At 35.0% G+C, this 18,457-nt stretch overlaps 1 pseudogene across 1 annotated transcript in view; it reads left to right on the forward strand.

The window, feature by feature from the left end:
- The window catches only part of LOC308687965 (adhesion G protein-coupled receptor E3-like), a 71,568-nt pseudogene extending 60,788 nt beyond the window's left edge, over positions 1-10,780 (forward strand). Inside the window, exons 6-10 of the transcript in view lie at positions 9,165-9,397; positions 9,481-9,547; positions 9,626-9,717; positions 9,956-10,167; positions 10,731-10,780. The product of the transcript in view is annotated as an adhesion G protein-coupled receptor E3-like (transcript). The remainder of the gene's footprint in view (positions 1-9,164; positions 9,398-9,480; positions 9,548-9,625; positions 9,718-9,955; positions 10,168-10,730) is intronic.
- The last annotated feature ends 7,677 nt before the right edge of the window (positions 10,781-18,457 follow it).

The following is an 18,457-nucleotide window of genomic DNA, read 5'->3' on the forward strand; positions in this document are numbered from 1 at the left end:
AAAGTTTACGGTAAAAAACTGGCAGCTGGTTGCAAGCAATTTACCGTAAAAAAATACACAGCAAAAAGTCCAGTGTTAAATTAACTCTCCTGGGAGTTTATATGGCTCCAGAGTCAGTGTTAAAATATGAGTGTTAAATTAACACTCAAGAGTGTTAAAGTTAATGAGCTCATTAAGTGATTAATTGAGTGATGATTGAGCATTATAGAAGACACCTGATGTTACCAAGCAGAATCACCAAAGGAGAAAATCTAATTTTTTAAGACACCGTTATGGAGATCAGTGTTTGCTTTAGTTGGGCTCTTGACCCTTAAACTGTAAACATTAGATTATTTTTGGCTGTTGTATCTGAGTTATAACTGCCAGATGAACAAAGAGAAAAGTTGATCAGGTTTTGTTGGTTATGTTTTGACATAATCATAATTTCACCTGAATCACTGATCTCATTTAGAGTCTAATCTCTGACTTAAATGTATATTGTTGATTACAGCATCACTGTGATTCTACAGCATAAGATCTTTTTTTTCTAACTAGTTCTAAAGGATTTCTTAAAAGTTGTTCTGAAACAACAAAATCTTTCTTTAAGGCACACACAGACATCAAGAATCAGTGTATGAATCTCAACTATGGTGACAAACAGAATATTAAATTATGAAAAGGAAATTAGTAAGACAATTCAGATCATAATTTATTCATACCGCAATACATGATGGGAGCCATGAATGAGTTTTGATTGGTGGAACCCAGAATGCACTGCAACATGCTTTATTAGTGTCACCATTGTTGAGATTCACAGGCTGATTATTGATGTCAGTGTGTCTAAATTAAGTAATTTTCTAAGTATTTTTATCAGAACAATTTTTAAGAAATATTTTGGATTATATTGATAATGATAAAAATCATTTGCTGTAGAATCACAGGCTGCTGTAATCAACAAGGTTAATCTGACTCTCTAAATGAGAGTTGATATTCAGGTCAAATTATGATTATCAAATCATAACCAATACCACCTGATCAACTTTTCTCTTTGTTCATTTGAGAGTTATAACTCAGATACAACAGCCAAACAAAATTTAAAGTTAAAGCTTTATGGGTCAAGAGCCCAACTAAAACAAACACTGACCACCATAACGGTGTCTTAAAAAAATAGATTTTCTCCTTTGGTGATTCTGCTTGTTAACATCAGGTGTCTTCAATATTGGTCAATTATCACTCAATGAATCACTTAATGAGCTCATTACCTTTTAACACTCTTGAGTGTTAATTTAACACTCATATTTTAACACTGACTCTGGAGCCATATAAACTCCCAGGAGAGTTCATTTAACACTGGACTTTTTGCTGTGTATGGTAGTAATATTTTAGGTTTTACGGCAGTGATCTAAATATTACGGAAAAAAACTGCCAGCTGTGGTTGCCAGCACTTTACCGTAAAAAAATACCGTAGAATTATTTGTGCTTTTACGGCGCTGAACTAAAGTTTATGGTAAAAAACTAGCAGCTTGCAAGTGCTTTACCGTAAAAAATACCCTAGTAATATTTTAGGTTTTATGGCTTTGAACTTCAGTTTATGTAAAAAAAAAAACAAAAAAAACTGCCAGCTGTGGTTTCCTGTAATCTAAAAAAAATATTGTATTACAAACCAATTTGTCATAATAAAATGTATTATTGAGAATTACCAGAGGTTCAGTTGATTTTTTATTTAAAATAATAAAGTTTGAAGTTACCATTATGGAGATGAGTGTTTGCTGTAGTTTGTCTCTTGACCCTTGACTTTCTAAGTTTTGATTTACTCTGACTGTCTTACCTGTGTGTTTATATATCACAATCGTTTTGGCATGAAAATCAGAGCGAAAACGTAACCGGGTGATGTTGGCAAGTAAAATGATGACATAATCATCATGTAGTGGCCTGATTCACTGATCTCATAGAGTATTTTTTTCTCACTTTATGAGTAAACTTATAATATTAATATATTTCACATTTTTGAGTATAATATTTATGTGACCCCACATTAGAGTTGTGACGTTCGCGAATGAACCGATTCTTTTGAACGGCTCATAAACATGAACGATGGGAGCCGAGTCGCGGCTGGAGGGGAGCCGTTCTTTCTGTCGTTCTTTTTTTCCCATGCGTGTTTCACACAGATGCACACAAATGAGCTCCTCCGCGAGACAGGACAGTTATAGCGGGAGGGGCGCACCCAGCGCAGGGGTGCTATGTAGACATTTCCATTTTATTTATTCTAATTTTATCTACAGTATATGTCTAATACTTTAAATATTTTTTGTTATCTATCAAAATGTTCTTTTGTGATACTGTTCTTGTATAGAAATTTTGCACAGACATTCATTGCAGCCCACTTTGTTATTGTTCATTTAAGACTTGAAGGGGCTGATATCCTATTTGCAAAGTTTACAGTAGTAATAGTAGTAATAGTTGACTGTATGTAGACATTTCCATTTTATTTATTCTAATTTTATCTACAGTATATATTTAAAACTTTACATTTTTTTTGTTTTCTATCAAAATGTTCTTGTGTGATGATAATGTTCTTGTGTGGAAGTGTTTGTAGTAAAAGCTGTTTTGCACAGAAATTCATTGCAGCCAGCTTTGTTTTTGATGTTTATTTGTGAGTAGGCATTGTATGAATAACATAAGTCAACGTAGCTTTACACATACACACACTTTGTACTAAAGGTAAATCCAAAATAGTGATGTCACTGTCTAAGCAGAGGGATGTTGTGCAACCCTATGGAATATAGGCCAGACATGACAAATGAGGTAATAATCAATATTTCAGAATAATTCAAACTCAGATATTGGTGTGTGATATCTGAGTTTTAATTATTTGCCTACAAATCTCACCTCATCATTCCTCCCAGTGATTATTTCCAGGATAAAGATGCCCCCAAGCTGGCTTCTTAAAACTGACTAAATATTTAAAAAGAGCCAAAAGAGACGTTCTTTTGAACGGCTCTTTGAAAGGGACGGATCGCCAAGATCCAGATCCCCTCAAAGAGCCATAAATTCCATCACTACCCCACATGTGAGCCAGCAGAGAGCAACAAATAATTTTAAGAACTTTAAAAATAAATGGTGTAGAAAAAAGGTTTTTGAACTACTGAATAATTTAAACCAACACAGACATCAAGAATCAGCGTATGAATCTCAACAACGGTGACAATCAACACAATAATCAGATAAAACCCTGAACATCACAAAAAAAGCTACTAAAAATCTGCAACAAAAACAACATCAAAATTAAAAGCAGATATAATAATTTAAATAAAATCTAAGGCAATTCAGCATAATGTATTCCTGCTGCAATGCATGCTGGGAGATACTGATGAGTTTTGATTGGAGGCTCCATCAAGTGCACTGCACTTTTATCATCACCATTGTTGAGATTCATATGCTGATTCTTGATGTCTGCATGTATCTGAAAGACACAGTAGTACAAACCTTTGTTGATCATAATGTTTTAAAAAGTCTTCTGATTATCACAAATGATAATGGTGGATAATAATAATCTGTCAATCCATGATGGATCACTTGCTGTAGAATCATAGGGCTACTGCAATCAATAATGTAAAGTTAATGACACATAATCAAAAATAAGATTCTATAAGAGCTTAGTGAATCAAACATGGTGATTGCCATCATTGATACACAACTGACATCACATGAATAATACTCTCTCTGATTTCCTAGCCATAATCAGCATGCCTTATAAGCACAGAGTTACAACAGGCAGAGAAATACTATAGTTAGAAAGTCAAGGGTCAAGAGCCCAACTAAAGCAGTCACTGATCTCCATCATGGTGACTTCAAATGAAACAATAAATCATCAACATCTAAATCTCTGTTAATTCTTAAACAGAACTGTAGATGTCTGACAGTAATAAAGTCAGTCTGGTTAGTAATAACTGAAGCTGGTAATGCTGTTTGTGGAGTTGTTTAATCCTCCTCTGCTGAGATCTTCACAGATTTAATAGCCCCTTTCACACAGCGCGTTGAACCCGGGAAATTGCCGGCAAATTGCCAGAATGCCTTCTGTGTGAACGCGAACCTGACCCGGGATTGATGCCGGGTTGGGGACCTAGTAACATTGCCGTGTTCAGTCCCGGAACACGTGCTGTGTGAACAAAAGCCATAATAATGCCGTGTCGTAGTGATGACACTGAAGCGCGGGATCGTTCGCCAGCTGTGAAGCGGTACGAAATGCGCAAGTTTATGATCGAATCAGAGAAAAAAATTAACAAGCATGGTTTCTCGAGAGAGGAATCGTAGCTCATAAGCAAACTTAAGACGCTGCTGAGACATTGCAAGTCACATCGATGTCACATGTCTTTACAGGATTTTTATGGGTTGTGTGTGACCGGACGCTCTGATTCCGGAAAAACTAGTCTCGAGGTCATAAATGCATGAACTAGCTTTTCTGCATCAGAAACTGATAGGATATTACGTAGCTTAGCAATGTTTCTAAGGTGGAAAAAGGCTGTTTTTGTAACATATGAAATATGATTTTCAAAAGACAGGTTACAGTCGAGTATAACACCCAGGTTTTTTACTGTAGAGGATAAAGTAACAGGACATACTACGATGTTAAAGTTGTATTGTAAGAGGTTTTGTGGGCGGTTTTTTGAACCAATAAGTATTACCTCTGTCTTGTCTGGATTTAATAAAAGAAAATTACGCGTCATCCAATCTTTTATATCTTTAACACACTCTGTCAATTTGGATAATTTAGCGTTTTCATCCGGCCGTGATGAAATATAGATTTGAGTGTCATCAGCATAACAATGGAGACTAATTCCATGTTTCCTTATAATATTTCCAAGTGGCATCATATATATTGAGAATAATAGAGGGCCTAACATAGATCCCTGTGGCACTCCATAGTTTACTGGAGTTATGATCGATTTTTCTCCATTTAAATAGACAAAATGGTAGCGGTCTGATAAGTATGATCTAAACCAGCTTAATGCTTGTCCTTGAACACCAGTATAATTTAGTAGTCGATCTAAAAGTATTGTATGATCTATAATATCGAACGCAGCACTAAGATCAAGTAAAACTAGTATTGAGATACAACCTTGGTCAGAAGCTAAAAGTAAATCATTTGTGATTTTAACGAGCGCAGTTTCAGTGCTATGATGTGGCCTGAATCCAGACTGAAACTTTCCATAGATGTCATTTTCTTGCAAGAAAGAGCCCAGTTGAGCGGACACAACTTGTTCTAGTATTTTAGACATAAATGGAAGATTTGAAATGGGTCTATAATTTGCTTGATTATTATGATCTAATTGTGGTTTCTTAATGAGTGGTTTTATAACTGCCAATTTAAATGTTCTTGGAACATGACCTAAAGATAAAGACGAGTTAATAATATTGAGGAGAGGCTCTTCCACTACAGGTAACATTTCTTTCAATAGTTTAGTTGGTATAGGATCTAATAAACATGTTGTTGTTTTAGATGAAATGATAAGTTTATTTAACTCTTTTTGTTCTATAGCTGTAAAGCACTGTAATTGTTCTTGCGGGGTGATAATTGAGGCTGAATAATAACGCGCGATTGAAGATTGAATGTTTACAATTGTGGTTCTGATGTTTTCTATTTTCTCAGTGAAGAAGTTCATGAAATCATTACTACTAAACTGTAACGGGATATTTTGTTCGGGTGATGTCTGTTTATTTGTTAGTCTATCCATGGTATTAAATAAAAACCTTGGATTATTTTGGTTATTTTCTATTAGTTTGCGGAGGTGCTCAGCCCTGGCCGCTTTTAGGGCCTTTTTATAACGTGACATACTGTCTTTCCATGCGATTCTAAAGACCTCTAAGTAGGGATGGGCGATATATCGCACGATATTGTTATGCGCATCTCATCAGTAATGCCGGTTCCTTGATTAGTAGTAAAGCGCCTTCACCTGCTTTCAGATGGAGCGGCATTTACTACAAAGAGCCGTAATTAACTGACAAGCTGAGCCAAATCACATCAATATCGCGGATGTATCGGCAGCAATAATTAATGCGATATGGCTCAGCTTGTCAGTTAACTACGGCTCTTTGTACACAGCAAAAACTCCAGTAAATTAACACTCCTGGGAGTGTATGAGTCCACACTCAAGAGTGTTAAAGTTAATGAGATAATTAAGTGATTAATTTAGTGATGATTGAACATTATTGAAGACACATGATGTTAACAAGCAGAATCACTGAAGGAGAAAATCACTAATTGTAAGTTACCATTAAGGTGATGGGTAGTTGCTTTAGTTGGGCTCTTGACCATTTTATGTTTACTTGAAATTTTGTTTGGTTGTTGTATCTGAATTGTAACTGCCAGTTGAACAAAGAAAAAAGTGATCTGATTGTGTTGGTTATATTATGACATTCCTCATTTGAACTTGATCACTGAACTCATTAAAATCCTTCTTTCTGACTTCGATTTATGTTGTTGGTTAGTGAATCTGCATAAATGCCTAGAATTTTTTATATAATATAAAGGATTTCTTAAAAGTTGTTTTTAAAAAAATCTTTCTTTTAGGCACACACAGATGTCAAGATTCAGTCTATGCATCTCAACAATGGTGATGAGCAGAATATTCAATTAGGAAAAGTAAATTACATAGACAATTCAGATCATAATTTATTCATACCGCAATGCATGATGGGAGCCATTAATGAGTTGTGATTGGTGGCAGCCACTGCAACATGCTTTATTATTGTCACCATTGTTGAGATTCACAGGCTGATTATTGATGTCTGTGTTTTAAATTAATTTATCTGAATGTCTTTTGATCAGAACAATGTTTATTAAATATTTTGAATAATAAGTAAAGTACTGATAATGATAGGCTGAAGAATCACAAAACTGCTGCTAACAAGTTAAACCAAACTATCTCAACAAGTTTCCTTTTTCAGATCACAGCATGATTATGTCAACACATAACCAACACTATCAGATCACACTATACTTTGTTCATTTAACTGTTATAAATCAATAACAGCAGACAAACAACAGTAAATATTAAAGTAAACATATAATGGTCTAGAGCCCAACTAAAGCAAACACCCATCACCTTAATGGTAACTTACAATTTGTGATTTTCTCCTTCAGTGATTCTGCTTGTTAACATCAGGTGTCTTCAATAATGCTCAATCATCACTAAATTAATCACTTAATTATCTCATTAACTTTAACACTCTTGAGTGTGGACTCATATACACTCCCAGCCCCAGGAGTGTTAATTTAACACCGCTCCATCTGAAAGCAGGTGAAGGTGATTTACTACTAATCAAGGGAACCGGCTTTACTGACGAGATGCGCATAACAATATCGTGCGATATATCGCCCATCCCTACCTCTAAGTTAGTTTTTTTCCATTTACGCTCTAAATTACGGGTTTCTCTCTTTAGAACACGCATAGTATTGTTGTACCATGGTGCTTTAATTTTCTCTTTGACCTTTTTTAATCTAATCGGTGCAACAATATCCAGTGTTACAGAGAGAATGGAGCTCATAGTGCTAGTTAGTTCTTCTAATTCATCTGTTTGTTTGGATTCAGGCAGCAGCTGAGACAGATTAGATAAGCATGGTGGTTTTTAAATTCCACATGCTTTCATACATCCAAAACAAGTTTTGTTCAATAAATTCAGCAGCAGATGTTGAATATGTCTACTGTCTTCTTGGAGGGGGGAGGGTCTAACTGTGCATGTGCAGTATGAGTGTCATCACTCTAGTTTTTTTCTGATTGGAGAAAAATGACATGTTGCAACCATCCCCTGTTGCAACACTCCCCGGTCTCCTCTACACTAAGATGAATCAACTAAAGATAAAAGATGACAATTACATATCTCAAGATCTCTGCAGAAGAGAATTAAACAACTCCACAAACAGCATTACCAGCTTGACTTAATTTAACTCTGGGGATTTTGCTGTGTACAAAGTTAACTGAATAGTTCAAACTAGTAATTAAATTAAATAGTTATTTTCTTTTTTTCTTTTTATTGTTTTGTTTTTTGCACATTTGTGCAGATTGAATCAACTTTAATAAAAATAAATAAATAAATAAATAAATAAATAAACATAACTGCTTATTTTCTAAATCAGAGGTTGAAGTCTTCATGGTTGGACCCAAAGTCACCTTAGATAAAATCCCTCGACTTGACACAACAAATTCTTCTGTGGACATCGATCTCATTGAGATCGCCAAGAACAACAATGAAACAAGTATGTGAGATATGTTTTAATACCACTTTTTTAATAACATTTTTAATAAAACATTTTTAGAAGATATATCACTAAACCACGTTTAACTAAAGGTTTTAATGTGTTCATTACAAGTTTCTTCTGTTTCTGTCACACAGGATCAGCTGCTGTGGCTTTCATGAGTTATAACACAATGGAGAATTTACTGAAGCCAGACTTCAACACATCAACTGACACGATTAACACCATGATGTCCACTGTGATCTCAGTTACTCTTCTCAAAACCACCAACACTAAACTCACCAAACCAGTCAACTTCACCCTCAAACACATCAGAGTGAGAGACTGAAATATGTTTTTGTCTAACCTGAGAACTGATGAACATCTGAAAACATCTAATATTCAGTGTTATACTATTTTCTGCATGTTCTTTCTTCTTTTTGCAGAAGTTTGACCCCAACGGTTCTCTGTACTGTGTGTACTGGAGCATCAGCGAGTGGATTGTAGATGGTTGTTCTGTTTTAGAGACCAACTCCTGTGTTCATCTGTCCACATTCGCTGTCATCATGCAAACCAGCCGCCCATCAGAGGTACGAGAACATTTATAATGAGCATTGAAGAACAGCACAGATTTGGCACTCATGTACTCTGACATGTTTCCTCAGAGCGACTCAAAGCTGGACGTGTTGAATTTGGTGTGTGTGATCGTGGGGCTGGTGTTCTTCAGTTTGACCCTGTTGACCTTTGCCCTTTGTCAGTGGAGTCCTGGAGTGAATAATGTGGCTCGAATCAACCTCTGCGTGAGTCTTCTGTTGGCTCACCTTCTGTTCCTGCTCACACAACAGTTCCTGAGCCTCATACGCCGTCATCAGGTGAGAATGATGAAGGAGCTCTACAGCTCAGCACAGTCTCACTGAGAATCATCATAACCGTCTCTCATGATCTCCAGGTGTTGTGTGCCGTGATATCAGGTGTGCTGCACTTCCTCTTTCTCTCCGGCTTTGTGTGGATGTTCATTGAAGCTGTGCTGCTCTTCATCTGTGTGAAGAACCTATCACAGATCAGCTCCAAAAGGAAGGGCGTGCTTAGGAGTGGATTCCTGTGTGTGATTGGATATACGGTTGCTCTGGTTGTGGTGGCTGTGTCTGCTGGGGTGAATCCTAAAGGCTACGGAAGTGAAAAGTGAGTTTAGTTTGAACGACTCAGAGATCAACACCTTCATCCTTCATGTTTGTTCATTTAATTATTTTACTTCCTCTAAACAGTTGCTGGATTAAAATGGATGAAGGCTTTAACTGGAGTTTTCAGGGACCTGTTTGCGTCATACTAGCAGTAAGCACATTTCTCATCATGACTTTGTATTAAAAGGAAAGTAAAAGATTAATTACTGTTGTTTCTCTTACTGTGCAGTTAAACGTGATTCTCTTCATCTACATCATCATCAGTCTGACCTCCACCTTGAAAAATCTGAACGCTGAAGTTTCACATATGAAACGAACCAAGTAACAAACAATATGATTTGAACACTCCATAAACCACTTTCTCAAAAAAAATTTTACAATAACAATTGCAGAGTTTTTCTTCATAAACCACTTTCTTAATAAACAAGTTTCAAGTGTGGTTGATTACAATACAGAAGTGTTCTACAGACAAAAAGTCATACTTATAACAGAACAATTGCAGATTTTCCACAACAATATAATCAATAAATATATATTAACTCTCCATCTTTCTCTGCAGGAATATGATATTTAAAACACTGGCTCAGTTTGTGGTTCTTGGTTGCTCCTGGATTCTGGGTTTCTGGAAGGAGCTGGAGATCCCCTTCCTGATCTTGAACTCCCAGCAGGGAACCTTCATGTTCCTGGTCTATTGTGTCCTCAATGATCAGGTCAGACATCAGTACAGACAGTCTAGCAGAAAATCATCTCTCACCTACTTTATATTAAAGGGTTAGTTCCCAAAAATGAAAATTAGCCCATGATTTACTCAACCTCAAGTCATCCTAGGGGTATATGACATTCTTCTTTCAGATTAATACAATCAGAGTTATATAAAAAAAATCCTGGCTCTTCCAAGCTTCATAATGGCAGTGAATGGCCGTTTCGGTGAAAGAGTGACCCTTGACCTGACGCACAATGTAATGACGAACACGGAGATAGAGCAAAACAAAACACCAGTCACAAATTAGTTAAAAGTTGAGTTTGTTGCCCAGCCCTCTTTGTTTGAACCGTGAGAGGTGTCAAAGCTTATGCCACTCCTACATCTACGTCATACATGCGTCACTGGTTACTCTTTTGGTGCAAGTAGACTTGTGTACGGCCGTCTGCCGGAAGCTAGTTGTTTTAGTCGATATATTTTTCTCACACACCTATTTTAGCGTTAGGTTGGGTTAAGTTATTTTTTCATTTCTCAGCTTCTAAAATGAAATTCTTGAAAAATAACCTGGACATGTTCTGTGTTTTTGTTTTTTTAACCAGAGTTTAAAACTATTTCTCTTCTCATTCTTGTCCAGGTCAGGCAGCAGTACGGGAAGTTCTTCAGATGTCCATCAAGAAACAGTGAAGACATAAGCATCCATATTCAGCAAAGGAAGTGTTATAAAAGCGATTCTGTCGTGACCGTCTCAGTTACAAATTTCACTAGTTAACATGCTATATATTTACAGCGGTCAATACACTTATGTGAATCTATACATTTCTTTAAGTGCAACATTTCTTTGGTAGAGGAACTAGCATGATTTTTAGAGGCCTGTATACTGGGTTACACTTTTAATACGCTAAAAAAAAATAAGATAAAGCGATTGTTTTTCAGTTTAAAGTGTTTTATTAACCCTTGTGTGGTGTTCATATTTGTGTTACTCAGCCAGTGTTCGTGGTTCTGTTGGACCCCCTGCATTTTTGGGTTTTTAATTCAACACAATCAAAAATGTTATGTTAAAATACTTGTTACAATACATGTTTACTTCATCCCAATTACAAGCAGTATAAACAGCATATATGGTTAATATTTTCTCTTTACCTTTCCCAGATAGCAACATTGTTTCGGCCCGGATCCGGCCCATATCTGGCACTTGTGGAATGCGGATCTGGCCCACATGCAGCGTGGAATGACGGCCCTTGGGTGGCCCACTCCTGTTTGCCAGATCTGGGCCACAAGCAGGCCATAGCAATGCCACATGTCAGCCAAGAGCAAAGAAATAAACCACAACTGGTCCTTATCTGAGCCATAAAGTCTGTGTATATTAAATACAGAGTCATCTCAGCCTTAATAAGCCTGTTAACAAGCAGAAACACTGAAGGAAAGAAGAGAACAGAAAAAGAGACGAGCAGAAACACAAGAACTACAACTGACTTCAGCAACAGTCTAAGATGAAATCAACTGAAGAGAAAAGAAGACATTAAATCTGTGAAGATCTCAGCAGAGGAGGATTAAACAACTCCACAAACAACATTACCAGCTTCACTTATTACTAACCAGACTGACTTTATTTCTGTCAGACGTCTACAGAAGTTCTTATTGAGAATTAACAGAGGTTTAACTCTAATGTGTTTCATTTGAAGTCACCATAATAGTGAATAGTGTTTCCATTAGTTGGGCTCTTAACTCTTAGGATATCTAAACTCCTAGTCTTTTTTGGCCGCTGTGGCAGTGTGTTAGTCAAACACATTTGCAGCAGCAAAGAAAGCTAAAGTGAAATGAGATCAGGTGATGATGGTTACCTGTTGATGATTTTGTAATCATCATGAAATAACCTGTTTCACTGATGTCTTTGTAATCTAACAATTGTGTTGATCCATTAATACTTTCACATCACAAACCCTGTGTTACTGCAGCATGAGATCCACCAATATTATAACAGTTAGTTTAAAGCTTTTATCAAACATGAGATAAAAAAAAATTAGCTTTTGTTGACACACACAGATATCAACAATCAGCGTATGAATCTCAACAATGGTGACAATCACAAATATTTAGATAAACAGATAAATTCAGAACATCACTGAAAAGCTACTAATTCACAACAAAACCAACAGCAAAAAATAAAAGCAAATATTTAGAATCAAACAAAATTATAGAACAATTCAGCTGCATAATTTATTCATGTTGCATTGCATGCTGGGAGTTTTGTAATATGCTGGTACCCAGCATGCATTGCAGCAAAGTACTTTTGATTGTCACCATTGTTGAGATTCATACGCTGATTGTTGATGTCTGTGTGTCTCATCATAAACTGACTTTTTTGTGCTCATGCTTGATAAAGTCTTTGAACTTATTGTTATAATATTGCTGTATCTCATGTTGCAGTAACACAGGGCTTGAAAATATTAATGGATCAACACAATTGTTAGATTCCAAAGACATCAGTGAAACATGTTTCATTATGATTATAAAACCATCAACAGGTAACCATCATCACCTGATCTCATTTCACTTTAGCTTTCTTTGCTGCTGCAAATGTGTTTGACAAACACACTGTCAGAGCGGCCAAAAAAGACATAATATATAGTCAGAGTTAAGAGCCCAACTAATGGAAACACTAATCACTCTTATGGTGACTTTAAATGAAACACATTAGAGTTAAACCTCTGTTAATTATCAATAAAACCTTCTGTAGACGTCTGACAGAAATAAAGTCAGTCTGGTTAGTAATAAGTGAAGCTGGTAATGCTGTTTGTGGAGTTGTTTAATCCTCCTCTGCTGAGATCTTCACAGATTTAATGTCTTCTTTTCTCTTCAGTTGATTTCATCTAAGACTGTGTCTGAAGTCAGTTGTAGTTCTTGTGTTTCTGCTCGTCTCTTTTTCTATTCTCTTCTTTCCTTCAGTGATTCTGCTTGTTAACAGGCTTATTAAGGCTGAAATTACTCTATATTTAATATACACAGACTTTGTGGCTCAGGTAAGGTCCAGTTCTGGTTTATTTATTTGCTTTTGGCTGACATGTGGCATTGCTATGGCCTGCTTGTGGCCCAGATCTGGCAAACAGGAGTGGGCCACCCAAGGGCCGTCATTCCACGCTGCATGTGGGCCAGATCCGTATTCCACAAGTGCCAGATGTGGGCCGGATCCGGGCCGAAACAATGTTGCTATCTGGGTTGTTAGATCACATTTAAGAATTGCAACCTCGTGTGGGAATGGCAGGAGTAGAAACACAAAACTCACTCTTGCACTCTTTCACACTTACACACAATCTCTCTCTCACACGCACGCACACACACACTCATGCACACACATACACACACCCACAACACACACACAGACACACACAAAACACACACCCAACCCCACCCACCCCCCCACACACACATGCACACAAACTCACTTGGATATGTGCACTGTAAAAAATAAAATTGTAAAAAAACAGTCATTGACTGTCAGCTGCGGCTGCCAAACAAAAACCGTAAAAATAAAGTAAAATATCCTAATTTAAATTAAGTGCAAAAAACTTTTACAAAAATTTTCCTTAAATGTTTTACTGAAAAACAGTGTTATTTTACAGCTATTTCCTGAATTATTACGATCAAACACCTTCATTGTAAAAAAATCCCATAAAAAACAGTCAAATGACTGTCAGCAATGGCTACCATACAAAAACCGTAAAAATAAAGTAAAATATCCTATTTTAGAAGTGCAAAAAACTTTTACAGAATTTTTCCTTAAATGTTTTACAGAAAAACACTGTTATTTTACAGCTATTTCCTGAATTATTACGATTGTATAAAATTATATGCATGTGAGAAATTATGACATTATAGACTTTGTATTAAGCTAAACTCCATCTACATGTAATCTAAGCTAATATATTCATATTTTTGACTGTCATACCAGAAAATCAAGCCATCATATGACAACTTCATCAAAGAATGACCAATAACATCTGAAATTTTCTCCAGCATTTATAGCTATAACAAATGTGCATCAAATACACAGTTAAAGCAATCAGAGAAAAACGTAAGTTAAAAATTGAAGTCATGAGCCCAACTAAAGCAGACACTAATCTCAATCATGGTGACATCAAATTTATTTTTAAGTTTTTTACAATTTATTTAAATTAGCATATTTTACTTTAATTTTAGGGTTTTTGTTTGGCAGCCGCAGCTGCCAGTCATTTGACCCTTTTTTTACGATTTTTTTTACAATGAAGGTATATGATCATAATAATGCAGGAAATACCTATGAAATAACAGTGTTTTTTTCGGTTTATTTAAATTACCATATTTGACTTTAATTTTAAGGTTTTTGTTTGGCAGAATCCTAAATCCTAAATCCTAAAAATCCAAAATCCTAATTTTACAGAAAATAACTGTGATTTTTTTACGATCATTTTCTTTCATTTTAAATTGTACTCAAAACACTGTAAAATTACAAATAATATCTGTAAAATAAAAATTCAGCTGTTATTTTAGGTATTTTGACATTAATGACAAATTACAGTAATTCACACTTTTTATACAGAAAATGAAAATGTATTGTATTTTTCATACAGTATTTTTTCTGTTTTCTTAAATTACATAAAAATGTATGTAAAATTACAAATATAATCTGTAATTTAACAGAAAGAAAACAGTTAATAAAACATTTTTAGAAGATATATCACTAAACCACGTTTAACTAAAGGTTTTAATGTGTTCATTACAAGTTTCTTCTGTTTCTGTCACACAGGATCAGCTGCTGTGTAATGATAAAATGGTCAAATGACTATCAGCTACCCAAAAAACTGTAAAACATCCTAAATTAAATAAACTGAAAAACACTGTTATTTTACAGGTATTTTCTGAATAATCACGATCAAAAACCTTCATTGTAAAAAAAATCGTAAAAAAAGGGTCAAATGACGGGCAGCTGCGGCTGCCAAACAAAAACCCTAAAATTAAAGTAAAATATGCTAATTTAAATAAATTGTAAAAAACTTTAAAATAAATTTGATGTCACCATGATTGAGATTAGTGTCTGCTTTAGTTGGGCTCATGACTTCAATTTTTAACTTATGTTTTTCTTTGGCTGCTTTAACTTTGTATTTCATGCACATTTTTTATAGCAATAAAAGCTAGAAAAAATTTCAGATGTTTTTGGTCATTCTTTGATGATGTCATCATATGATGGCTTGATTCTCTGATATGACAGTCAAAAATGTGAATATATTAGCTTAGAGTACATGTAGATCGAATTTAGCTTTATACAAAGTCTATAATGTCATAATTTCTCTCATGCATATCATTTTTTTAAATCGTAATAATTCAGGAAATAGCTGTAAAATAACAGTGTTTTTCTGTAAAACATTTAAGGAAAATTTCTGTAAAAGTTTTTTGCACTTCTAAAATACACTGTTAGACCTTACCGGGTTTTTTTTACAGTAAAATACTGGCAACACTGTTGCCAGTAATTTACTGTTAATTGTGCAGTTATTTACTGTAAAAATGCACTAAAACTCGAGTTAACTAATTTCACTTGCAGAAACCTACTGCCTTAAATTGACCAACTGTCATTTAAATGTATTAACTAAAATTTATAATGGATTAATAACGTGAGCAAAGTATTACTGTGAACTTCTTTCATTTGAAACCACAACAAAACTTTTGTAAATAAAGAGATTTCCACTGGACCAGCAACTACAGTCACCGCCTGTTAAATAAAGCAACATGCAGCAAATCATCAATGTTTGTAGATCTACTGGACTGAAGCACAGGCTCTACTCTTCTGCACAACGGTGACCCAAAAAATACATTTTACAGTAAACTACTGGCAACAGTGTTGCCAGTATAAACCTGTTTTTCAACTTACAGTTTATTACTGTTAAAATACATTTTGTGGGTGTGTCTTTTTATCTTACACTGTTAACCCTTTCAACCCCACAGGAAAACCCACACTACAAAGAGTAAAAAGTAACATTGACGCAGTGTTGCAGTGAGATAATTAAGTGAATATGTAAGTGATTGTTGAGCATTAGTGATGAACACCTGCTGTTAGAACAGAAAATAGAGAAACACAAGAACTACAACTGACTTCCAGCCATTACACATTATTACACTTATTATTAACCAGTATGATTTATTTCTGTCATACATCTACAGAAGTTGTTATTGAGATGTTTAATTGAAAATGTTTGGTTTGAAGTTACCATTATAGAGATCAGTGCTTGCTTTAGTTGGGATGCTGATGCTAAGACATTAGTTTGTCTTTTGCTGCTTGAGCTGTGTTGTTGCAAGTCACACTTGTGCGCACACAGTTTATGAATGATTGCAGTTGTAATGCTTATGGTGACAAATTCATCATATTGCCGGTTCATTCACTAAGGAATTAATTCTTATTCATTCAGAGTTTTATCCTCAATCAAAAGTGTTACATTAGCACCACTGTGAAACCACAGTGCTATGACTCTTTTTTTTTTTTTACACATCATGCATAAACCAAAAAAAAAAAAAAGCTACACTATGTTTTAGAAACACAGAGATATCACAATTTAGCACATTAATGTCAACAATGGTGGCAATATTTTTTCTTTTTTTTTATTCATGCAGCAGTGCATGCTGGGAGTTTTATATTATCCTGGAACCCAGCATGCATTGCGACATGAAACTTTTCACCATTGTTGAGATTCATATGCTGATTGTTGATATCTGTGTGTGTCTGAGTCAAGCAGGAGTAAAATAAAATTGAATGCACTATATGATTGTTATTTTTCAGAAAACATGATTACAGAAATTTTGATATCATTTTGTAGATACATAGATTTATGCTAAATATCACATATCCATAATTTCAATGAAAATATACAGGAAAAATCTGAAAATCAGATAATACAAGATGACTGTGACCTCATCACAAAAGAATAAAAACACCTGATCAACTTCCTCTTGACTTTTTCTTGCCATAACAAATGTGTTTTATAAACTCACTGTTACAGCAGCTAGAGAGAGATGAATGTTAAGAAGTCAAGGGACAAGAGACCAACTAAAGCAAATACTGATCTCCATCATGGTGACAACAAACTTTATTATTAACTAAATCTCTGTTAATTCTCAGCAAGAACTTTTGTACATGTATGAAAGAAATAATCGTAAACTGGTTTGTAAACTGGTTTCACACTCAGTGTTGCTGGAAGTCAGTTGTAGTTCTTGTGTTTCTCTTTTTTTCTGTTCTTGTTTCTCTGTCCTTCAGTGATTCTGCTTATCAGTGTTCATCAGTGTCTCAATTCACTCACTTCTTTTCATTCACTCTGTCAAAGGGACTATATTAGTGAACTTATGTAGGGAATAGTGAATGAGGGTATAGGGTGTGATTGGGAAAACAGCCCCTGAGTGTCGATTTTGAGCACTGCTAATTCACAGTATATTCCTGTAGGCTATTTTTGTTTTCTACGGTATATTACTGTTTTAATGGAAAATGGTATGATACTGTCTGAATTACGCCTTTTTTTACAGCAAGGGCTAACAGTGTAGGATATTTTACTTTATTTTTACGGTTTTTGTTTGACAGCCGCAGCTGACAGCTTTAAAATAAATTTGATATCACCATGATTGAGATCAGTGTCTGCTTTAGTTGGGCTCATGACCCGTGAGTTTTTAACTTTAGTTTTCTCTGGATGTTTTAACTGTGTATTTAATACACATTTGTTATAGCAATAAATGCAGGAGAAATATCAGATGATCTTGGTCATCCATCAGTGATGTTACAGTCATTGTGATGATCTGATTCACTGATATGACAGCCAAATCTCTGAATATATTAGTTTAGATTACATAATATGTAGATGGATTTTAGCTTTATACAAAGTCTATAATGTCGTAATTTCTCACATGATCCTTGGCAAAAATATTGTAATAATCTGAAATTCAAAAAGATATATATTATATGGAAAAAGTTTTGAGCTGGTTGATTTTTTTTTTTGTAGTATAGACATCAAGAATCAACATATGAATCTCAACAATGGTGACAACCAACAAAGCCTTTTTGTGACTTTATAGTAGTTCAGATTTTTTTTTCGTTGTCACCATTGTTGTGATTCATACGCTGATTATTGATGTCTGAGTGAGTCTATATAATCCTGCCAAAACATTTTCTGTATAATGAATTCATAAAATCTGAGTATCACAGCACTCCAGAATCTTCAATAGCAGTTTTATCATGCAAAAATTAACAATTAATATTTACTTACTTAATCAGATTTACACTTCAGGTGGTATCAATGAAGCAGGACACTACATGATGACTATTATCACTAAAAAGAGACCAACATCATC

The sequence above is a fragment of the Scardinius erythrophthalmus genome (genome assembly GCF_964197995.2).
Source record: "Scardinius erythrophthalmus genome assembly, chromosome: 3".
In the NCBI taxonomy this organism is placed as follows: Eukaryota; Metazoa; Chordata; class Actinopteri; order Cypriniformes; family Leuciscidae; genus Scardinius; species Scardinius erythrophthalmus.